Source organism: Gymnodraco acuticeps, unplaced genomic scaffold (assembly GCF_902827175.1).
Source record: "Gymnodraco acuticeps unplaced genomic scaffold, fGymAcu1.1, whole genome shotgun sequence".
NCBI lineage: Eukaryota > Metazoa > Chordata > Actinopteri > Perciformes > Bathydraconidae > Gymnodraco > Gymnodraco acuticeps.
The window spans coordinates 388160-413556 of NW_022991211.1; the positions used below are offsets into that span (position 1 = coordinate 388160).

Consider the following 25397-nt stretch of genomic DNA (forward strand, 5'->3'; position numbering starts at 1 on the left):
TATTCAATGTGTTAAATGTATTCAACATATTCAATGTGTTAAATGTATTCAATGTATTAAAATAACTACCCAAACATGTTATTTGTTAAATGTTCATTGTATATGTAAGTTATTTATATGTACTGTATGTAAGTGTTGTCTCGTACTGTTTGTGATCGTTGTTGTGTCCTCACTCGTGGCCTGCACCTTGACGTGGTGAGTGGGCTTTAAACTAAGACAGGCCATTTATGTTTGAAATATCATGCTAACAAACCTGCAATTACAGAATTGAATGATAGTGGTTAAATATGTTCATGTCTTGCTGACATTCTTGTTTTTATCCTTTTCCACATAGCCTCTCAGATGGATTCCTGTTTCATCTGTTGGTTTGCCACTGTCCAGTGTCTGCCAGCTGGCTCCCTCTCAGAAAAGTGCCATCTTCTGTCAACAGGAAGAACTGAGCCTCCCAACCAGCATGCTGACCATGAGTCTGACTCACTAAATGAAGCTCAGCGCAAGTTCTTTCAGGAAGACTGGGTATACATTCACTCTGCAGCTGCATATAATCAGCTCATCACGGGCATTCTCTTTAACCTATTACATTTCACCTCAATCTCCAGCAGCAAATCATTGTGCTGCAGCCAAACTTTAAAATGGTTCTCCTCTCTCCTGCAGTCAGCTGTGATTCCAGGTGTTCATGCTGCCGACCGCCTCCTCCCCACCCACCTCCTTTCATCACATCCAGTGCCAGGAGAGCTAATCCAAAGACCTCATCACATCCCCTCTTCATCCCATCTCCTCATCAAATCCAGATCTTCATCATCATCACCAGTGTCTAGACCCCGGGGGGTTCCCTATATGCTCACGGCTGCATTTCTCCCTTTAGATATACGATTTCAGGATTGGGGTATAATCACCAAAGACTTAACATTTATCATATGGCATGTGTCAATAAATGTTCCTTAAACAAAATGAAGCTTTGAAACATATATCTTTATTTATATATGTATAAGTATGACGACTTCCCCGGGCGATATCATATGGTATAGCGAATGAATCAAACTGAGTCAAAACGTATGAAGGGCCGTGTAGGCCAAAATTCAAACTCACCTCGCACACACACTACTGAAAACATCTGGCCTTGCACACACACTACTGAACACCTCACACACACTACTGAAAACATCTGGCCTTGCACACACACTACTGAAATCCTCTCACATTCACTACTGAACACCTCACACACACACTACTGAAAACATCTGGCCTTGCACACATACTACTGAAATCCTCACACACACACTACTGAAAACATCTGGCCTTGCACACATACTACTGAAATACTCTCACATTCACTACTGAACAACTCACACACACGCTACTGAAAATTAACGTCATACACACACTATTGAAATCCTCTCACATTCATTACTGAACACCTCACACACACACTACTGAAAATTAACCTCACACACACACTCCTGAAAAACATTTTACTGAAAGGTTCTCAGTAGGGAATGTGCATGTGTTTCACCTATGTGTGTGTGAGGGGATTCTTGCTGTAACGGAAGTCATTCTTGCTGTAACGGAAGTCATTCTAATGTAACGGAAGTCATCTGCTAGTGGTCTCTTTGCTAGCCCCGTTAGCTTAATTAGCTCCAGGCTGCTACTCGGACGTGTTTGTTGTGTTGATGCCTGGTGGAGTATTCTTCATTGAAATATCGCACTTATCTTATGGCTCTGCAGTTCAAACAGACCGTCTATGAATGCAGTTTATTCGGTAAGTGAAATTCAAGCACTTTATTTCTTACTTGTCTTTTTATTCAGCTAACAAGCGAGACGAAGCTACATCTGTGCTAACGATGCTATCCGTAGCATACAAGTTAAAACATAATGGAGAAGTGTAAAACATTAAGAAGGATTATACTGTAGAACATAAGGCTTCTCGGTGAGGTTGGTAAAATAAGGTCATGCTTGTACATTAGTTAGTTTGCTAGTTAGGTAACTGTATGCATTGTTATTGTTAATTTAAAATAGCTATGCTCGACGATGCAGACAGCTAGCGTCACATTAGTGTTGAAGAGCAGAGTACGGTATGAGATTAACCCATAGATTAACCTCACTATAAAATCTGTGTATCTGAAAAATATGAATCTCACATTTCCAGTTGGTTCCAGAAATAACGTTGACGTAGATATTACAATATGGTTTGTTGAGCTGGAGTTGATTGTTGAAGCTTACTGGTTAACGTTCATCATATTAAACGAACGAACCCAAACGTTGTTGTTTTTATTAATATTATTACCAATACTTACTTAGCATTTTATTATCATTACACTGGAGAAACCGATTTATTGTGGCAGCAGAACGTGAACATGTAACTTAATGCCTGCATTTGAGGACGAAAAATAGCTCAGTCAATGCTTTAGGGACAAGGAAATGATTTGTTTAAATATTAGACGTTATGTGTGCTTCTGTGACAATGAAGCTTATTCATTGCATTACATTTGTTGAAGATGTTTGTCTTTTACCCTTACGTGTGTGTGGGCTTTGATATCCAGCACTTTTAAGGATAACAAAAAGATCATCACATGACATTTGCATGTAAAAAAAAAAGTCTGTGACCAACACATTGTTACTTTACATATACATCTGTTTGTTTAAAGTTTCCAGGTGATGCAGACAGACCAGAGGATGCTGACCACGAGAGACAGACCTATTCCTAACATCAGTGAACTTCAGCATGGACTCAAAGGTACAAAGACTCCTTTCATACTGTACAAAGAATCGAGAAACGTTCTGGTTTAAATAGATAAAGTAACAACTATAATCAGCTTTCACATTTCAATGTATTTAAGGCAATTATTATTTTACATTGTGAGAATTGCTACCATTTGTCTTTACATATTGTCTGTAAAAGACGTGGTAAAAGTGGTTCTTGCAGTGAGACAACCGAGCAGTTGAATATTATTTAATAAGATATTTTAATGTTGATTAACTGCAGACTGTTCATTCATAATCTGATTATCTTTGTAGTACAAAGTGATGAATTAAAAAAACACATTAAAATTAAAAAAAGACATTATTTCTACAGCCGCTAAATAAACAAACCTCTTTCATAAATAACACACTTGCTCTGCAATAATGTCATGTTTCTTGTCATTTCTGTTAGGAAAGGACATACCTGAAGGACACAACTGCCTCACCGTTTTCTCAGAGGGGCAAGAAGAAAATGAAAAGCTGATTTCAGATTAAAGACCAATACAGGACATTCACTAAGAAACTACACTTTTATTGTGAACACAAAGTCAAACAGGACCATCATTTGTTTGTGACAGCTGAGCCCAGTATGTGCTCACAGATGCAGTTAGGGGGTTTCTTCATCAGGCCTGGGCCTCCTCCCAGAGAAAGACCTCTCCACCTCAGTCCTCTCCAGCCAAACCCACAGACAGGACATCCGTCATGCTGAGGTTTCTCTCCAAAGTCTCTGCACGCTGTCTCAATTGATCCACACTGTGAATATGAGGGGGAAATGTGTGTCATAAATGCTTTAGACAATAAGAAATATGAAGTTAACTGTAAGGAATGGCTCATTCTTTTTTAAATAGACAAAACTATTACTGTATTTCAATATCTCATGTCTGAAAGTTTAATTTAAAAGAAGAAGAGGCCCCAAAAATAAAGATTGATATATCAATAAATGTAGTTGATTTTGTCTTTTTAATTGTTTAAAGTAGATAGAACTGGTACTTAAGAGTTTGAATACAGTCTGGTTGCGGAGGAGGCACACAGGTAAGAGCATATAGCTACCATCACATGTAACTAAGCTTGACTTGAATTTATTAAAATGAAGTAACAGCAACAAATCAATAACAAATCATGCAAAAATGTGAATCTTTGCTGGGTCCACTGTTGAATTTACCACATATTGTATGTTTTAGAAACCTTAAGGCATTTATAGATTTGTATGCAAGTAACATCCCAAAACTCAATAACTTAGATTATTATTGAAAGTTTTGCTGACTCACTTTGGGGTCATTTTTTATTTTAGAATCGTTTTTCATGAGACAGTCAATTTAAATATTTGTACTATGCCATATTCACATTCATTTGTAACACACACGTAAGGGTAAAAGACAAACAACTTCAACAAATGTAATGCAATGAATAAGCTTCATTGTCACAGAAGCACACATAACGTCATATCTAATATTTAAACAAATCATTTCCTTGTCCCTAAAGCATTGACTGAGCTATTTTTCGTCCTCAAATGCAGGCATTAAGTTACATGTTCACGTTCTTCTGTCACAATACGTCGGTTTCTCCAGTGTAATGATAATAAAATGCTAAGTAAGTATTGGTAATAATATTAATAAAAACAACAACGTTTGGGTTCGTTCGTTTAATATGATGAACGTTAACCAGTAAGCTTCAACAATCAACTCCAGCTCAACAAACCATATTGCAATATCTACGTCAACGTTATTTCTGGAACCAACTGGAAATGTGAGATTCATATTTTTCAGATACACAGATTTTATAGTGAGGTTAATCTATGGGTTAATCTCATACCGTACTCTGCTCTTCAACACTAATGTGACGCTAGCTGTCTGCATCGTCGAGCATAGCTATTTTAAATTAACAATAACAATGCATACAGTTACCTAACTAGCAAACTAACTAATGTACAAGCATGACCTTATTTTACCAACCTCACCGAGAAGCCTTATGTTTTACAGTATAATCCTTCTTAATGTTTTACACTTCTCCATTATGTTTTAACTTGTATGCTACGGATAGCATCGTTAGCACAGATGTAGCTTCGTCTCGCTTGTTAGCTGAATAAAAAGACAAGTAAGAAATAAAGTGCTTGAATTTCACTTACCGAATAAACTGCATTCATAGACGGTCTGTTTGAACCGCAGAGCCATAAGATAAGTGCGATATTTCAATGAAGAATACTCCACCAGGCATCAACACAAAAAACACGTCCGAGTAGCAGCCTGGAGCTAATTAAGCTAACGGGGCTAGCAAAGAGACCACTAGCAGATGACTTCCGTTACATTAGAATGACTTCCGTTACAGCAAGAATCCCCTCACACACACATAGGTGAAACACATGCACATTCCCTACTGAGAAGTGAGAGTGTGTGTGTGATTAATGTTCAGTAGTGTGTGTGTGAGGTGTTCAGTAGTGAATTCGAGAGTATTTCAGTAGTGTGTGTGCAAGGCCAGATGTGTTCAGTAGTGTGTGTGTGAGGTGTTCAGTAGTGAATGTGAGAGTATTTCAGTAGTGTGTGTGCAAGGCCAGATGTTTTCAGTAGTGTGTGTGTGAGGTGAGTTTGAATTGTGGCCTACACGCCCCCTCATAAAAACGTGTTGTGCCCACATGCAAAGGTTGTACACTCTGGCTTATCCCTGCGTGGTATTATATAGTAATAACAAACAGCTACGTTCAACTCTTTTAATGGTATATTGCAAGTGCAATAAGAAGCTACTGGGACGTTAATCTACGTCGGTAATATTCACTTTATTTAATACAACATTTACGGTACAAGATTTACATCATACAGCCCATGTAGTATAATAATTTACAAATGATGAAATACAGCAAACTTGTGCAATATCCATTATTACAGCTCCGTGGGGTTGGCAGTAAGGCGATATGGGTCCGTCTGTAACATGAACGTGCCGGTGTCACTACCCGATCTGCAGCTCTGCCCGATCTGCAGTGCGCATGTGCGAGATGGTCCGCCATATTGGACAACTCCGGACGGCAACCCAAGTAGGACAACATTGACACAGTGGCTTTTGGCAAAGCTCAAAAATAAAACGAGAGAGAGATGAGTTATTGTTATTACAACGTGACTTCACTATTATTTAACAACTCTTTTTATTGGATTATTTTATTTGGGGTTAAGTACATTGTCAGAATAAGTGAGAAATGGATTTAACTTCTGCTAGACAGCTATCATACTGAATACATATTTACTGTGAATGTGTGCACAAATGTATGGCATATAGCTGTCTAACAGAAGTTAAATTCATTTCTCACTTATTCTGACAATGTACTTAACCCCAAATAAAAGAACCCAATAAAAAGAGCCACCACGGAGGCCGAGAGTCTCAGTTCAGCCGCACCCCATCAGTAACGTCCTGATGGTATATGTGCGCGGCACTATATACTACAGACGGACAAACTTAAAAAATCACTCGCAAATTGTTAACGATGCCAAGCCGCTTTAAAGTACACAAGTAGTACGAGGAACTTAGCGACGCACATAAAGACATGGGGTCTGCGGCTGAAAAGAGAAACCTGAAAGTTAGACATATGAGTGAAATCACTCAGTGAGGTGTTCTGTCAGAGAGAGTGGTGTTTAGTTTACAGCAGACTGTGACTGCCAATAATACTTTAAATGTCTTCCTTACTGTAAGCAGTTATGAAATACCTGTTTGTGAAAGGTTATTTGTATTCTTTATTGTTCATATAGAACCCACTGCTTTCTGCTCACTGGTGAGCCTATGAATGAGCGTTAAGCACATCAGGCTGGCAGCTGTATGGGCATTGCACTATGGTAGCTGTTATTTGCACATTGTTAATCATGAGCAATGCATCCTTACATTGTTTAACTGTGAGGTGTTATACAATTGTACTGTACTCTGGAGAGCTTTTAAAGGTAAAAAAATAAATGGCATGATGGGATGTGCAGTACCAAATATGTAAAGCACTTTTTTGTTAATGTATGATTTGCTGCATATAAGGAATAAAACAAAAATCCTCTGTCGTACCAAATTGAAGTATCATTATTTTTGCATCGTGTTGAATCGCATCGTATCGCACCGAATCGCATAATGTTGAATCAAATCGTATCGAACTGTATCGCAACAGGGGTGAATCGTATCGTATCGCATCGCCTGGTGTTTCAAAGGTATCATTAATGTATCATATCGTGGCAACGTATCGAGATGCGCATCGCATCGGCCTCAGTGATGGAGATGCACATCCCTAGTGCCAACTGCTAGGACTGTCTTAGGGAAGACAGCTTTTAGATGCGCAGCTCCTCTGTCTTGGAATAGTCTGCAAATTAAATGGAAACTGAACAATCTGGTGCCACTAAATGTTTTTAAAGCTCGGTTGGATGCTAGTCAATCGGAAGCTATTGGTACCTGTTTATGTGGATAGTTATGTAAATGATGCTGTATGATGTCCTTTTGTTGTTCTATTTATATTTGTATGTTTCATGTGGAACTACTTGAGCAGGTCTCCCTTGAAAAAGAGATCAATGATCTCAATGGGATTTATCTGTATAAATAATGGTTTGAAATGAAATGAAATGAACGGCAGGACTGCTAATGTCGGTCAGTTAAAAAGTCACACTGTCACCTCCGAGCAGCTCAGTTCACTAATGGAAAGCCCAGCAGTACCTGAGCAATGCCAAGCTCCGAGCCCTATGTCCCTCTCTCCCCAATCTCAGCCGCATATGTTCCACTCCCCGTCCCCTTCCTCATCTACCGTACCAGCTGTACGCTCTGCTGCATGTTATGCTCCTGTGCCAACTCTGGCACAAAGTCTCCAACAGTCAGAGGAGAGGCTGCTCTCTAGGATGGTGGACATTTTTCAGGGAATGATGGACAAAGTACAGCAGCGTGATACAGCCCGTCCGACCCAAGGTGGGAGGTTTCACCCCAGCTCAAGTGGCAAATGTTCCAGAGAGCCTGCCTGCAAGGTCTGTAATGATGCTAGCCACACAACCACTTCACATTGTATGTCTGAAAGACTATGCTTTGGCTGTTTTGCTCCTGGCCACACCAGACCAAACTGCCCCACAAAAGGCTCCCAGTCTCAGGGAAACTAGCGGACCTGTATTCTGAGTGACAGGTCATGTAATTAGCTCCCACACTGATGATATGTCAGATGCTGAGACTGTTTACAGTTCAGTAAAATACTCTTGTGATGGCTCTGTTGTTGTCTATCAGAATATCCACAGGGTTGGTAATAGTGACAGTCTTTTCTACACACCTGTTATGATGAATGACACTGTGATTGGTGGCATGTTGGATAGTGGTTCGATGACCTGCAGCATTAGTAAAAATGCTGAAGTGAGACTGAGAGAAGCTGGAATAATAACTGACCAAAGATGCATTGATGTAGATGTGATTCTCATTGGATGTGGCGGACTACATGTTAAGCCTAAATGTGCGTTTGATGTGGAAATGGCTGTAAGATTCTGGTTCCCACACTTGTAGTCCCAGGGCAGCACAATGAGTTGATATTAGGAACAAATGTCATAAAACACGTTCTGCGTCAATCTAAGCTGTGTGAGTCCTATTGGAAGACTGTGTCTGGTCCTTGTCCAACCGTTGACCCAGAGACGGAACATTTCCTGTCCATGCTGTTAGGCTTAGACCCCTGGAAAGGAGAGGAGGTTCCCTTCAAGGTTGGGACAGTCAGATGTAACTCAGCTTCTTGTCTTGAACCTGGTCATGAGTATCTCATATGGGGAAAACTACCCAAAAACAGTCATTTGACCTGGCAGTACTGTCATGACAGAGCCGACATCGTCCCGCTCTATTCCCAGAGGCATTATGGTTGCAAGGCTTGTTACTGCGCTTTGGGGAGACAGATGGGTTCCACTGAAGCTTGTCAACACAACAACCAAGTCTATTCTGCTGAGGCGTAATGCTAAATTGGCTGATTTATTCTCCTGTGTTGCACTCGAAGACATGGATGTTGCTGAGAGCTCGGATATTCACCTGTCCTGTCACACGCAGAAAAGTGTGCCTGCTGCTGATTCAGCCAAAGATCGACTCAAGTCAGTTGGGCTCAGTAGTGTTGACATTGACTCGTGTGAAGTGTCTGCGGATTGTGTTGGAAAGATGGCTGACCTTGTTCTACAGTATGAGGACATATTTTCACGTCATAATCTGGACTGTGGTGAGGCGAAGGCTTTCGTTCACTGCATTCACCTGTCAGACAATAGACCATTCAGGCTCCCATACAAGCAGAGTTGGGTGTAATGCGTTACAAAGTAACTGTAATAATAATAATAATATTACTTTTGTCGGTAACGGAGTAGTGTAACGCGCTACTTTTATAATTCAGTAATCACACTACAGTTACTAACATTGCCCCGACACGCGTTACTTCGTTACTTACAAAAATCAGTCATAATCACACTGACAGACAAGAGAGGTTTCCGCCGCAGGTTTATATGTACGTAATCTGCGCGACTTGCACGTCCACATCTCCACGTGCAGTGCTGCATAAACATGGCTGAGTCAGCGATAACTTTCGAGGGGTGGAGGTATGCCCATTATTTTGAGTTCGTCCGAAGAATAGACAGGAATGTGACGGTGAGGTGCAAACTGTGTCCAGGCCAGAAGCTGTTATCCACTGCTGGAAACACCACGTCAAACCTCAACACACACCTGCAAAGAACACATGCTAAGGTGAAGCTAACGCACACGCTATTTGTTGTTTGTTTATATCACGTAGTCTGTTCTTCTTCTCGGTCTTCCGGTTGTTGCCTGTTTTGAATAACGAATACACACTACCGCCGCCTGCTGGTAAGGAGAGTTATTGCCACTCACGCATGCGCAGTTCGTACGTGCTCGGCTGAAGTCTTTGCGGTGTGTTCTAGTGCAACACATGGCCAAAACGCAGGTGTCGGCAAGTTCTCTGGTGACTGCTTGGTGTGTCAGGGCCTTAATAGCTAAGGACCCCCGAACCCAGAGTTAGGATGTTGTGAGTGCGCCGCCGGCCCGCCGCCGATTCCGAAGCAGCAACAATTTGAATTTGGAGGACCGGAAACCAAAGCAGAGATGGACAGGCTTGTAGCATCCTTCATAGTAGAGGAAATGTTGCCCATTTGCACAGTGGAATCACCATCGTTCAGAGATATACTGCGCAAAATACAGATAGCAGGAGACAGAGGACAGCCACGGTCAGATAGGAAAGCATTCAGGAGCTATCTGGATCAGTCTTATGTGACAATGGAAACTGAACTAAAAAGAACATTTGAAACTTTAGCAGTCTGCGTGGTCTGCCTGTAGGGAGGGCGGGCCGGCCCTGCGAGTAAAGTAACGAGTAAAGTAACGAGTTACTTTATGTAGAGAGTAACGAAGTAGTGTAATATATTACTTTTTTTTTTTTAAAGTAATATGTAATATATTACATTTTTTTAGTAACGACCCCATCTCTGCATACAGGAGAGTGCCCCCTGGTCAGTACCAAAAACTACGCCAAGTGCTGAATGAGATATGGAGGAGAAAGAGATAATCCGTAAATCGACCAGTGAATATGCTTCCTCTTTGGTGCTAGTTTGGAAGAAGAATGGGGATCTCCGCATCTGCACAGATTTTCGGTAGTTGAACAAGAGGACGCTGAAGGATGCCCGCCCTCTCCCCCACCAAGCGGATTGTTTGGCAGCATTGGGAGGCAACTGTCTGTTCAGTACGATGGATTTGACCTCGGGTTTTTACAACATGCCCCTTCATAAGGATGACAGGAAGTACTCAGCCTTTACAACGCCAATGGGCCTGTTCGAGTACAACCGGTTGCCACAAGGTCTATGCAACAGCCCTGGCAGCTTCATGCGCATGATTTTGGTGACCAAAATTATCTGAGCTTGCTGTGCTACTTGGATGATTTGCTGGTGTTTGCACCTGATGAGGAGGCAGCTCTACATCGCTTGGAGATGGTGTTTAGCAGGCTACGCGGTCACAACTTGAAGCTGTCCCCCAAGAAGTGCTTCTTCCTGCAGAGAACAGTGAAGTTTCTCGGCCATATCGTTGGTGAGAATGGTGTTTCAACTGATCCATCTAAGGTGGAGAGCATCGCGAACATGACAAGTGCAGACCTCATGGAGATCAGTGTTTCCCCTAGGATGGAGTCATAGCAGCGGTGCTAAGGCACGTGGGCCCAGCATAATGTGAGCGCGGAGTGCGTGGAATTTTTTAGTGTGTGCGAAGTGCGCCCCGCTAATTTGTTTCTATGTGTCAGCACAAGAAAGGCTCTTGAGGCCTAGTACCAGGGCCGGTTCTAGCCAATTTGCTGCCCTAGGCGAGATTTTAGGCGATATTTTATATATAAAGAATAAATGAAAAATCTCTACAAAAGACAAATACACTACAAAAACAGAAAGTTATTGACATAGGTAATATATGTGAAAATGGCTTCAAATGTATTCAGTATTTTATGAAAAAAAATGTGAACATTTTAAAGTAAAATGCTTCAATCTGGTGCACTTTGAGCACACAATTACTAGAGACCTGATCTAGGGGGTACAACTCTAAAACACCCATATGAAAAAGATCGATTTACATTTTAATAATCAAATAAGTATGTGAACATAACCAATAACCTACCATAGCCAATAACAAATACATGTAACTTATTTTATTTTTGTTAATTTATATCTTATTTGACCTAGTTAACATTTATTTATTTATGCATATATCTCTCCAACTTTAAACAATATTTTTGGTTACTGTCCTATAGTATACATTGGAATGATTTCAAACCTGTTTTTATTTATCCTAATAATTATAAAGGAGTGCCTTGGAAATATATGTTTACATAATTTGTAAACACATATTTGTTTGAGACCCACTGAGATAACTTAGACTAAAATTAACTATCTAAACACTCAGAGAGTCCTTTACCTCACTGAGCCTCTCAGTCTGACAGGAGAGCTCTCCTCCACCCTGGTTGTAGAAACATCTACTTCTTATATCCGTTAGCGCAGCTAGCACCAGATTCTAATAACAACAGCGCCGGTACCGGTGCACCCTCCCTCTCTCCCTCGCTCGCTCGCACTTTGGCAGTGAGCGCCTGATAAGCCAACATCCCCCACTTTCATCACTTACAGCACCCATCATACAGGGCAAATGTACGCTATTTGCATATAGCTGCGCCGCCGCTATTTGTATATAGGGGAAACACTAGAGCTGGATGGCAAGACACCGTCTCAGAAGAGGATAAGATCTTTCCGTGGGTGATGTGATATGCCGCGGACTGTACTTAATGTTACTCTGATCCGGTTACTTATGTTGTGGCAGATATTAGGGGTGTAACGGTTCACAAACATTTCGGTTCGGTACGTACCTCAGTTTTTAGGTCACGGTTCGGTACGTATTCGGTACAGCAGAAAAAATTATCACAAAACATAAAATATATATATATTTTTTGTAATTATTATTAAACTGTGAATAATGTATTCACTCAAATAAATACAAAATATAATAAAATAAACATTAAGGTGCAGCATTTCAATGAACTGAAATAATCTGTATTTGAACTGTGCTAGTACCTAAGCAGCCAGTTTGACATTAGGACTTGCTTGTCATTGTATTTTCATGTTTTTTTAAAGAAAGATGAACTTGTCCACATTGCTTGCTGAAAGGGCAGATCTGCTGGCACTAACTATGTCTCCTGCTGTGGAGAACACCCTCTCTCTAGGGACAGAGGTAGCAGATACAGCCAGGTAGCGCTTTGCTAACATGGCAACATAAAGATATTTGGCGTTTGTAATAGCTTTGGCTCGGTCTGAACTTTTTGCGAGTGGTGGAGGCTTAAATGCTAGAGGGAGTTGGGTTTGCACTTCAGTCTTTTTTATTTTGGTACCGGTGATATTCACGTTCGGGTGATGCCTTTTCAAATGAGTGTGCAAGTTTGATGTATTGCCAGCCGCGTAACCGACAAACAGCTTTGGTTCGGTCCACCTGTCTTTGTCCGTCATCCTTGTACGTAACTGTGAAACCAAAATGTTCCCAAACCGGAGACTTCAATGATGCTGGAGGATTTTCGAGCTCAACTTTATCTGCGTTCGCCATTTCGACAGTTCCTCAAATTACTGTATAAATTTGAACGCATCCCTTTGACCAGCTCTCATAGTATGCCTCTCGTCCAATGAAATGACTTGGTCGCTCTATGACGCGTTGAACCCAATGTGAGCAAATTACTCTGAATGCTGTGACGTAGCACCTGAGATTACTTCCAAGAAGTTGTTCACATTCTCAATTTTTTTCGTTTAACATTATATTCATTATATACATGTGTACCGAACCGAAGGGCCCGTACCGAATAATTTCGGTACGTATACCGTTACACCCCTAGCAGATGCTTTCTTAACGCTAATGTTATAATAGTCAGATTGCTCTGAAGATGGGAGGTGATATTCTATTAATGTTCACGTTCTCACAGTCGGTGATTTTTGCCGGCCGTCTTTCCTGCAACGGCAGCTTTTCTGTATTTCCTTTCTCCTGTAATATGACTTGATTGCTTTAAACTCCGCACACTGAGCTCTGATTGGTCAGCAGGCAGTACTTTCACTGAGTTGAGCTCTTAGCCTGCAACCTAACCTGGTCCCGACCAGGTTAGGTTAACGTCTAACCCTATCGTCTATTCCTTGACCTCTGAGTGAAACGTCACAGGGTTAAGGGATAGTGGATAGGAGAATTCAAAAGGATTTAGGAGAAGAGACTGTGGTACTTTAGAGCAGTGTTTCCCAACCGGGGGTACGCGTACCCCTAGTAGTATGCGAGGGAACTGTAGGGGGGACGTGGAATTCCAAGGTGACAAGTACAAAAAAAAAAATCCTGTCAAAAATGATAGTGCGCGATTTGTTTCCCTAGGGAGACAATAGTCTGTGGCACGCACAAGGCACAACCGCACCAAAATCCCACAATGAAAACAGCTGCTTACCTGCAGCCAAAAAAATACTGGTAGGTCTGCGCTATGGATAAATGGCTGAAATGTCCGCTTGCTCTGGATTCAGGCCAGGGTTCAGAGGAGCCCGCCGAGAAACGTAAGAAAGAGGCCAAACTGAAACCAAGGCAGTACAGTGAAACATATATATTATTTGGATTCATTTCTACTTCTGCAGACCCACCGCAGCCTCAGTGCTTCTTTTGCGGTGAAGTCCTGGCTAATAGTGCGATGAAGCCAGCGCATTTACAGAGACACCAGACTACCAAACACTCGGGAAGTGTCGATAAAAGTGAAGAATTTTACAGACGAAAGCTGTCGGAATTTAAGTCGAGCCAGACAGTAATGATGAAAGCCACGAATGTGTCAATGAAAGCACTCGAGGCATCTTACGCCGTGTCCCTGCTTGTGGTTAAATAAAAAAAACCTCACTCTATTGTTGAGGAGCTCATTCTCCCTGCAGCGACTGCGTTGGCCGAAATTATGATAGGCAAGAAAGCAGCCGAAGCACTCAAGAAAGTTCCCCTGTCGAATAACACCGTATCCCGTCGGATCAATGATATGTCTGTGAATATAATTGGACAAGTGGTGAACAAAATAAAACTAGCCGGTCAGTTCGCTTTGCAGCTGGATGAAATGACAGATGTGAGTGGAGAAGCGCAGCTCCTGTCCTTCGTGCGTTACAAAGATGCGTCGGACATAAACGAGCATATTTTATTTTGCAAAACGCTGCCAGGAAAGACAACTGGGGAACAATTGTTCCAGGTTATCGACAGCTTCTTCAGAGAACATGATCTGCAGTGGAAAACCTGCAGCCACATCTGTACTGATGGAGCAGCTGCGATGACGGGGCGCGTAAAGGGACTTTTTGGGCACGTAAGAAAGGTAAATCCAGACATTAAATGGATGCATTGTATTATTCATCGTGAAGCACTAGCTAGCAAGAGGATGAGCCCTGATTTAAGTGCTGTTATGGATGAAGCTGTGAAGATGATACATTTCATCCAATCTCGGCCATTGAATCACAGGCTGTTTGAAACTCTTTGTCATGAGAACGGCACAGAGCACGATCAGCTATTGCTTCACACAGACGTGCGCTGGCTGTCTCGTGGGAAAACGCTACTGAGACTTTATGAACTTCGCAATGAAGTTTTGGTGTTCTTGACGGAGCATCTGCATCCTCTTGCTGTGCAGCTTGAGGATGACAAGTGGGTGGCGCGCCTGGCATATCTTGCTGATGTGTTTACCAAACTCAACGAGCTCAACCTATCACTTCAGGGCAAGGAGTCACATATCCTGAAATTGTATGACAAAGTTCAAAGATTCACAAAAAAGCTCAAACTATGGGAGAGTAAATGTGATGAGGGAGACGTGAGCTGTTTCCCACTACTCAATGCCCATCTTGCCACCACTGCTGTTGCCAGGGGTCTAGTGGTCAAACTGGTGCAAGCACACCTGTCCAAACTCTGCACTGATTTCAGCCATTATTTTCAGGACATTGAAAATAAGTCAGAAAGACTGGATTGGGTGAGGAACCCATTCATTGTGAGTGAGAGCAGCAACAGCCTTCCAGCAATGCTGCAGGAGCCTCTGATGGAATTATCATCTGACCACGGTGGTCTGAAGATGGCATATGCTGAGAAGTCATTGACTGAGTTTTGGTGTGATGGAGAAGGAATATCCTGAACTGGGAAAACATGCACTGATTGAACTTTTGCCGTTTGGTTCTACTTATTTGTGTGAGGTGACCTTCTCAGCTTTAACACACATCAAAACCAAGCAGAGGAACAGACAGGATGTGGAGACCAGCCTGGTCACAGCTGTTTCCACACTGCCTCCAGAACTATCAAAGCTTATGAAAGACAAGCAAGCTCAAGTGTCTCATTAAAGCTCACATGACTGGTGAAAAGAAACTGCTAGGCCTATACTGATTCTGGATATTATTTTGCTAAGTGTTTTGTTCCTGAATTAAAGTTGAAATGCCTGTTTAAAGGGGACTTATTCAAAGGGGCTCCATGGTTTAAGCCTAAATGTTACAAGATATATATAGCAAAGATAAGTTTATTATTTTGATTTCATATGTATTTATTTGATTATATTATTTATTTTCAAGGCAACATATTCATTTTTATTGAGTGATTTAAGTTAAAATTAAGAAAATGCCTGAGAATTAGATGTTCAAATTAAGGAGATGAAATAAAGTTATTTTCATTCAATAATCAGTTACGTTCTACTTGTGAAGGATCATCAGCACGTATAAGTGAGGGGGTACTCATGGTATGACAAAAGGCTCAGGGAGTACACAAGACAAAAAAGGTTGGGAACCACTGCTTTAGAGAATCCGAATGCACTTTCACTATCCGACGTGTTTATGATGCGCCAGCGGACGTCATAAATGTGCGTCTGCTGCTGTGGGGAAACTATGGAAACTACAGTTCTCTATACAGCGGACTACAACATGGATGTTCAATAAGAACGAGGGACTACTGTAAACTCATCTAGAGACTCTGTGCTCTGATGCTGTTGCTTTATGCTTTATGAACGTGGACAACAGAGAAACATATTCTTCAGGACCAAAGCTGGAATTGAAATAAAAAAGGAAAGTGAAACTTATGCTCGTCACCCTCTCCCTCCGGTCCACATTAATACAAATGATCCCAATACGTATGATTGTATGAAAAGATCTTAAAATCAATACAAATGTATTTATTATAAACGTTAGTCCTTAACATCTATCACTGTGTATATCACCATTCAAACATCTTTTAAAAGTTGAACAAACCCCACACAGCTCAGTAAAGACTGTGAGATGTTGACTTTATTTGATCATTTCAGTAAAAACTAACGTTCATATTTCTCTTTTTGATTATTATACTGATGAACGTTCAAAACAAAGCACTTTGGCAACTTACCACGTTTTAAAATGCTTAATAAGCACCGTAACTTTCACGATATAATTTCTCGGTCATAATCGGTTGTTTCCGTGAACGGCCGACTGTTGTGTGACGGCAAATGCTGCGGCTGCAATGCATTGTGGGGCAGCATTTTCTCCTCTCCTTTCATCAAGGGAGGTCCAGTGGTTCCTAAGCTAAAGGAGGTTATAAAGGAAGTTTGAAACCTCCTTTCCTATCATCTAGAGCAGTGGTTCCCAAACGGTGTGCCGCGGCACACTGGTGTGCCGTGAGGCAAGTCCGGGTGTGCCGTGGGATTTTGTGACAACCATACGTTCTTATTGCAATATACAACTACACAAAAATAATAATTTTTTAATTTACTATATCAGTGCTTTGTAGGTTTATATGTACGTAATCTGCGCGACTTGCGCGTCCACATCTCCACGTGCAGTGCTGCATAAACATGGCTGAGTCAGCGATAACTTTCGAGGGGTGGAGGTATGCCCATTATTTTGAGTTCGTCCGAAGAATAGACAGGAATGTGACGGTGAGGTGCAAACTGTGTCCAGGCCAGAAGCTGTTATCCACTGCTGTAAACACCACGTCAAACCTCAACAAACACCTGCAAAGAACACATGCTAAGGTGAAGCTACCGCACAGCTATTTGTTGTTTGTTTATATCACGCAGTCTGTTCTTCTTCTCTGTCTTCCGGTTGTTGCCTGTTTTGAATGAACACACTACCGCCGCCTGCTGGTAAGGAAAGTTATTGCCACTCACGCATGCGCAGTTCGTACGTGCTCGGCGAGTAAAGTAACGAGTTACTTTATGTAGATAGTAACGTAGTAGTGTAATATATTACTTTTTTTTTTTTAAATTAATATGTAATATATTTAAAAAATGTAGTAACGACCCCATCTCTGGAGTTGGCGTTCTCTACTCTGGTTTACATGAAGAACAACAGGAGGTCACGGCTCTCTGTTGAACAGGACTTGCGAGTGCCCCTCTCCTCAGTGCCACCAAGGATTAAAAAATTCTGCGCGCCCCGACAGGCACATGTATCTCACTCGGCAAAACATATTTACAATAGCACATGTTTCAATGCTGATTGCTGAAATGTTACATTTATAATTTGTAGTTCAGGACCATGCAATGCAGCTTGCTTGCATTGACAGTTCTCTGTGCTGAATTTCTGCTGAGTTTCCTTTGCCTCATTTTTAATGTTGTGACCTGTCTGGTTTAAATGAGTGTGTTGCTGCTTTGATGAAGCCTAATTTGATAACGTTTCAAATTAATTTCTGAAATATTTCGTTAATAAATATTTCATGAGTAATATAGTTGTCTTTGTCACATTTTATTTGGCATTAGTAAATAATTATGCACATTTACAGATATTTTACATGATATGAGTGATAACACGTGTTATAAGAGCTATTTTGCACAATAGGTGTGCCTTGAGATGTTTACTTGTCCTTTGGTGTGCCTTGGGCACAACAAGTTTGGGAACCACTGATCTAGAGAATTCGAATGGCACTTATCATGGCTGCCACTGAGGGACTTCCGGGTCATTTCACTCTGTTAGGAAGGTTCCTAAACTAAATGGACTATTCGACTTCAGCCTGTGTGTGTAAAAACACAATCCACAAGCAGAGATTTGAGATCCACGAGCAGAGATTTGAGATCCACAAGCAGAAATGTGAGATCCACAAGCGCATTTTTGGTCGACAAATACAAAATGAATTCACAAATGCCTGATCAAAAGTTGTAAATGTTAAAGAGATATTCAAAGATCTTTATTTTATTTGTAAAAATATTTTTGCGTATTTGCAGATCCGTTTTACATTTGCAAATGTATTTGTGAGTTTGCAAATCTTTTAAATGCATTTGTGGATGGTGTTTTACATTTACAAATCTCATATTTACAGACAAATTATTTTTATGTTCACAAAAATAATTATGAGACATATCTATGCCCATATAATACAGCCAGCAGCAGGGTAAACTGACGCTGCTGGCTGGTCCGCGAATGTCTGTCGAATATCCAACCTAATATCCAACCTAAAACTAACTTCACCACGCTAACATTGAAATACTCAAGTAAAGGACATACTTGAGTAAATGTACTTAGTTACTATACATCACTGTTCTGAAGCAATACAAAGATGAAGCTAGCTAGACACCTGAATGTAACGTTAGCTACTGAATGTGTAGCCAAACACCGACACTTCTTTCTCCGGGAGAAACACACAGCCATGCCCTGTGGACAGCGGTGCAGTCTGCGGTGTGACAGAGGTTGAGGCCGCCTACCTCCGGGCTACAGGAACACGGTCCCGGTGCTGCTCCTCACGGTGCTCCTTCTGCACGCCGCCTCCATTCACTCTCAGCTACGGCGAGCTAGTGTCAATATCACGGTGGTACACAGTAACGTATTACCAGTGGCGTTAAATGTACTGTGAACCATAGACAGTATATAAAGCTGTGTGAATACACCATCGGCAGGGAATAATGTGCAGTGAGTGCGGTGCTCGACCAATGAAAACACTGGAATCTGTCTCGAGCTGGAGCAAAACCAGTCTATGAGCAAAACATGGTAGCACCGTAGGTGACGTCATCCATCAGTTTCTGAACGGACGTTTTAGATACAATTAGATATACTTTAGTGATCCCCAATATGTTATTCACAGCAGCATGTAGATAAGACATTGCACATGAATAAGAAGTAAATAATAAAATAAAAAACTGTACAGATATACATACAGTATCAGCAGTAGAAGATAACGAAACAGTGAATATAGCCTACAATAATGAAGGATATATATCGAGTATATCTATTGAATACACAATAAAATTATACAAATATACAGGATTGACATTGTACATTATGATAGGTTAGTTTATCAAACTAAAAACATGTAAATATTGAATACAATATACATTTAAGTTAGCAGAATAATAACAGTTTTAAATTAAAATTAAAATCCTCAAGGGACAACAATGTATACAAATGAGTGAATCAGTGATTTTGAGAAGGAAAAACTGAGTAGGATCTGGTTAGGCAAAGTTTTGTAGCTATGTATGTTATTTATATAGCAATACTAACTTTTCATATTTGATTTACCTGTCAAGCATCTACGCACACTTATAATATGCAGTTATAATATATTATAGTTATAGTGTATAAACTATAATTTCTAATATTTTACACATTATCCTTATGGCATCCTGAATAAGATTATGACTTCTGTTTTAGGTGAAAGATTTGTCATAAATTGTGAACTATAATTTAAAAAAAATGTATATGTACATACCAAGCGGCAAACTCTGGGGAAGAGCCGGGACGCCAATACGGAAGTGCCACACACTGCAGTTCATCTAGTGGCCAGTAGGAGCCAGTAGCAGGCTGCAGAAGGGAGCAATTTCCATATACCCCCATGTTAAAATGCCCAACTTTACAGCAGAAATAAACATGTTTACATCGTGGTTCAAAAAACCATATTCTCTGTATAGTTAGATTCCCCCCTCATGACTACTGTGTGGGGGGTGCATTTTTTCTCAACTCATCTGTTTAATTAATATTAAGCCTTAAAGCTTTTGCATAAATTAGGGCGTGGTCACTTTGATGGACATGTACATGCCTCACTGTCAGCTAACAGCAACTTGTCCACTCTGCTAGGCTACAACCATAGAGGCTACAATGTTAGTTAGTTGTAGTTACTGTACTTGACCCTTTAGCCGTGTTCGTGGTGATTGTGCCTTTTAGGGAATATTGTTACAAATACCAGACAATTAAAATGTTGTGCTGTGCGCTTGAATGTACTAACAGAACTTCCAAGAAGTCTAAAATTATAATATTATACATGTTAACCCCATTCGCAGGTGTTTGTGTGCTTGGTAGCTTAGCTTGCTACTTATTAGCTAAGCCAGCTAAGGACGTAACCCTTCATTACATTACATTGCATTTAGCTGACGCTTTTATCCAAAGCGACTTACAATAAGTGCGTTCGACCAACAAAATACAAACTTGAAGAAAACCGAATCATATAAGTACATCAGGTATCATAGAGCAAAAACATTGAGTGCTACTCAACTGGCTTTAGGTAAGCCAGCCCTTTATTAGTATATAAGTGCTTTGTTAATAGTTCTATCACTCGAAGTGGAGTCGAAAGAGATGAGTTTTCAGTCTGCGCCGGAAGGTGTGCAAGCTATCTGCTGTCCTGATGTCAATGGGGAGCTCATTCCACCATTTTGGAGCCAGGATAGCAAACCCACGTGTTTTTGCTGATGGGAACTTGGGTCCCCTTCGCAGCGAGGGTGCAGCGAGCCGTTTTGTTGATGCAGAGCGAAGTGCACGTGCTGGGGTCAGTGGCGGCGCCAGAGTATTTTTGTTGGGTAATCTATGGTAGGGCTAACCCATACAGTGGTGGGGCTCAAGTCAGTATTTGTAATGTAATTACATACACGCTATATCGCCCCCCCTTGACAGTGAAACGCCACGCGTGAGGCTTTTATTAGTCTCCTTTTATCAGCTAAATTACATCGAGAGCAACAGGTGTGAGTTAAACAATACAATAGCCTATTCTGCTAATTCCACGTTGTTACAACATGCGGCAGAAACAAGAAAAGTTGGCATATAGAATTGACACGGAGAGGGAGAGAGAGAGAGGGAGGGAGAGTGAGTGAGGGAGAGAGAGGGAGAGAGAGAGAGAGAGAGACATACACAGGTAAACAGAGAGAGACTGTCACAGCACACAACAGGTGGCCTGTGTCTCTATTGTCATACAAAACACTTTTTCAAATGACTATTACAAAATATATTCAAAACTCACTATTCACTCTTCAGGTGGGTCGTGTGACTCTGGCACCTGTTCGACTTGTACCTCAATGCGAGGGCGTTTAAGAACAAATCTATCCATCCGAAATATACAATTAATCCTAGAAGTTCTGCTGATGATGTCTGCTGCAATTTACTCGGCGCGAGTTTTGGGGACTTTTCACTGTGAACGTGACGTATCGACGTATCAGTAATGCATGCAGACCATAGACTGTATATATAAATGGACGTAGGGTCCGTGACGTCACCCATAGGATTCTGCAGAGTTGCCGTGAAGCCCTTAGTAGGCGGAGTCGGCCACTAACGGCTCGACGGTGTCGTCAGAGTCTAACTCCCGCCTTCTCCAAATAAGGGCAAAGAGGCGGAGCTGAGGCGGAGCCGAGGCGGAGCTGAGGCGGAGCCGAGGCGGGACAGGGCGGGACCTGCTGCCAACGAGCGTGAAATTCTTTTTGACAATGCTAAATCTGTAATAGTCGGGACCAGGGGCGTCGCCTGGGGTAGGCATCCGGGGCTTTAGCCCCGGATGTTTTTTCTTTAGCCCCGGACAAATTCTCCCTCAATAATATAATACATTAACCGTACTTTACCTAGAGGACGGCAGGAATGTAATTTCCCGTATTCAGTGAATGCAACAGAGGCAAGACACCATCAGACCAATCAGAGAGTTGCATGGAAATAAACGTGTTTTATTGGCTGACAGGTACGTACCTCTCCTCTGTGACAGTGTTTGAACTTTCAGCCGCGGACGCGGAGTTTCTGAAGATGGACATTAGACATTTTTTTAATAAAAAAGACGGCAATTCTCAAGTGGTGGCTCACACAACAACCCCAGAGCCACCACCTGAGCCAGGTATGTACATGTCAGTAAACTTACAAGTTATGTCAACATGTAAGCAAAGCATCAATTATAGCTACGTTGACGTTACTTTGAATCGCGGGGGTAAGCTAAACCGTTAGCAAGTAGCTATAGCTAGCCAGATATATTAAATAAACACTTTGTCATTCAATCTAAATGTTGTGTTTTTTAGCATTACCTGGTGATTTCAAAGAAAGCTGTTGACTTACATGTCAGTGTTCGACATGAAGCTAGAAGCTACAGTACACAGTTGATCCTGAGTCCTGTCAGTTAAAGTGTTTCATAGTTAGCATAGCTAAGCATCAACCTAGCACTGAAATATATATGGATGTTATGTGACAGTATTTCTGAGAAAAAGTCAGCTGAAATGGTGGCATAGTTGCCACTGCTTTACGTGTCAACAGCATGTTTGAACGTATTTGCAGCAGTAAATGTGGCTGTTTGGCCACTGACGTTGCCATAACAACACCTGCATTTAAATGTGCAACCTCTTTTTATGACAGATTTTTGCATGAAAATATAATTCTTCTGATTGATATTTCCTATTGACAGCTAGTTTCTATGTGAACATTATGAGATGGACAGCCAGCTAACAAGCTTTCAGATCAAAGCTAATCCAGTGGGGCTCCTGAAAGGGGGAAGGGACACTATGCTCCCAAATATTAAGCCTTGACCCCCATCTTAAAATTGATATGATCAAAAAATGATCTGCATTGTTGGAGGCCTTTTTTCCTCATTATCATCTCAAATTGTACAGCTTTCCTTAGTGTTGAATCCAGAAAGATGACTATATTAGAGTATTAAGTGAAAATGACTATATTAAAGTGTTAAGTGAATATATTAAGTGAATTACTCAAACTGCATTTGTATAGGAATGATTCTGTCCTATTGGCAGATAAATTCTCTTAATAGTGATATCTACAAGAGGTTTCCAATGTAAATTTAACTATTTTCAATTGGTTAGTATTACATTTTGTGAGAGTGTGGTGACACTCATTTTAATGAAGACACATTTGTGTATCTTGAAATTCATTTATTTGACAGAGCTGGAAACTGATTGACTTACATACTTGTTTGTGTTTACCTACACAGTCATCACAGATGAGCCAAACAGAGTAGAGGATGAAGAAAGGAGAACAGGAGAAAGGGACACACAAGAAGGAGATACAACAGACAAGAATGACAATGGAGACAACAATGAACAGGAACACCAGAACAGACAAGAGTCAATGGGTAACATGAATGATTTAGGGACTGCAGATACAGGGCCAAGGCAAGTGAGACATCACTGCTTTCCATCCAGCATGTTTGGCCAGCAAAAGAGATCATTTCAACCGCAAACAGCAAGTGATGAGGGATTATTATTTCCTCCTTCCATCCCTTTTTTCTGTTTAATCTGATTACTAACAACTTCTAATAATTTGACATAGTTTATGATTTAATTGGAAAATGAAGTGTTTTTAAATAATAAACCCGTTTCTGATTCTTTGATTTCTTTTTGACATATGGGTGTTGAGAGATGTATCCATAACTCTTAATGTTGCTCTCAAAGTGCACAAGATTGATGCTTTTAACTTCAATATTTAAAAAAAGTCTTCCTGGGGGACCCCAGAGGAGGTGAGTTCCCCCCAAAAGAGCACTTTATCTCTGCTTATGTAACTCCGGTGTAGTGTCCCCTCGGCAACAGATCACTCAGAGCTGGTGATTACTTTCCTGCATTTCAATGGACAGCATATAAAAAGGACACGTGAGCTGCATTGCTTAAAGGCCCTGTCACACTGTCCCGAAATTGACACCCGATGGACACACGATAAAGGAAATGTTCAAATTCGGCTGTGATCGTAGCAACATCGGGCCATTCGTGAGGGCATCTAAGCCATCGTATGACCGCCGGTGGAGTTTCTCAGGCTCCGGCAGCAACTTCGTGAGCGGCAACTTCGTAAGGCACTCGTGAGGGCATCTTGTCAAATCGTGTCATCTTCGTGTTATCATCGGTGCATTCACCCTCACTCTGATCGGGGCGAATGCCCGATGGCACCGATGATAACAAGATGCCCTCACGATGGCCTTACGAAGGGCAAAATTGACACACGAATTCAACACGAAAATGAACCTTCGCAAGGTCCTTCGGCAATTTTTTGGCATGCCAAAGATTTTGCCACCGCTCACGAAGTTGCTGCCGGAGCCTGAGAAACTCCACCGGCGGTCATATGATGGCTTAAGATGCCCTCACGAATGGCCCGATGTTGCTACGATCACAGCCGAATTTGAACATTTCCTTTATCGTGTGTCCATCGGGTTGTTTTATTGCACAACAAAATCATGTAAATATATTATGTAAATAACCCAATTTGTGTTCTGTGAAACTAAAAAGGATATAATATATTATTTTGAAGGACAGTTGACAGGAAGTTGTTGTTGTTATGGAAACAACATTACGGAGAAAACGTAATATTTTCTACATATAACGACGGATAAAGTAAAGAACAAAGTCTGAAGATATCAGTACAGTATCATAGTACTGTAACATAATTGTTTTTGGTACTTTCATTGCAGTTGTATGTCTTAAATGTAATGTAAATGTTGCCTTCGTGTGTGGTTCGGGGCCATCTTCGTGCGAAATTCACAATTCCATATTCGGGTGTCAATTTCGGGACAGTGTGACAGGGCCTTAAGAGATCCTCTCATGCTATCTCTTTTACAAAATAAGTGTCCAGTCAACAACAAAACATCAGTGATCGTATAGTGGTAGTATATTCACAAGCAATGTGAAACATTAAACGTATACAAACTCATATAAAACTCACATACCTGCGTTGATCTCCTGGAGTGTCTCTACTCTTTCTTCTCCACATCTCTTGTCCACCATCAGAGATTGCAAACATTTCAGAAACAGCTAGAGGTAGGAGACAAACAACTTGTTCGCTGGGCATGTCAAAAACCTCCCTGCTTTGATCAAGACTTTAGGGAGCCTTTCAGCCCCTCTAGCAAAGGGACTGGAAAGCAAGCTTTGAAAATGCAGTACGATCTACATGCTGTCATGTTCCAGACACTGCTCTCAACCACTCAGGGCCTGCACAAATACCTGCAGAAAGAAACACTTGACTTGGTGCAGGCAGTAGATTACAAAA

At 41.2% G+C, this 25397-nt stretch overlaps 1 protein-coding gene across 4 annotated transcripts in view; it reads right to left on the reverse strand.

Annotated features, from left to right (window-relative positions):
- Positions 1–19148, reverse strand: part of LOC117561326 (E3 ubiquitin-protein ligase RNF31-like) — a 180365-nt gene extending 161217 nt beyond the window's left edge. For all 4 annotated transcript variants that reach the window (XR_004571346.1, XM_034238625.1, XM_034238624.1 and 1 more), the window contains exon 1: positions 18887–19148. The gene's annotated coding sequence lies outside the window, so the exon portion shown is untranslated. The remainder of the gene's footprint in view (positions 1–18886) is intronic.
- Between the last annotated feature and the right edge of the window lie 6249 nt (positions 19149–25397).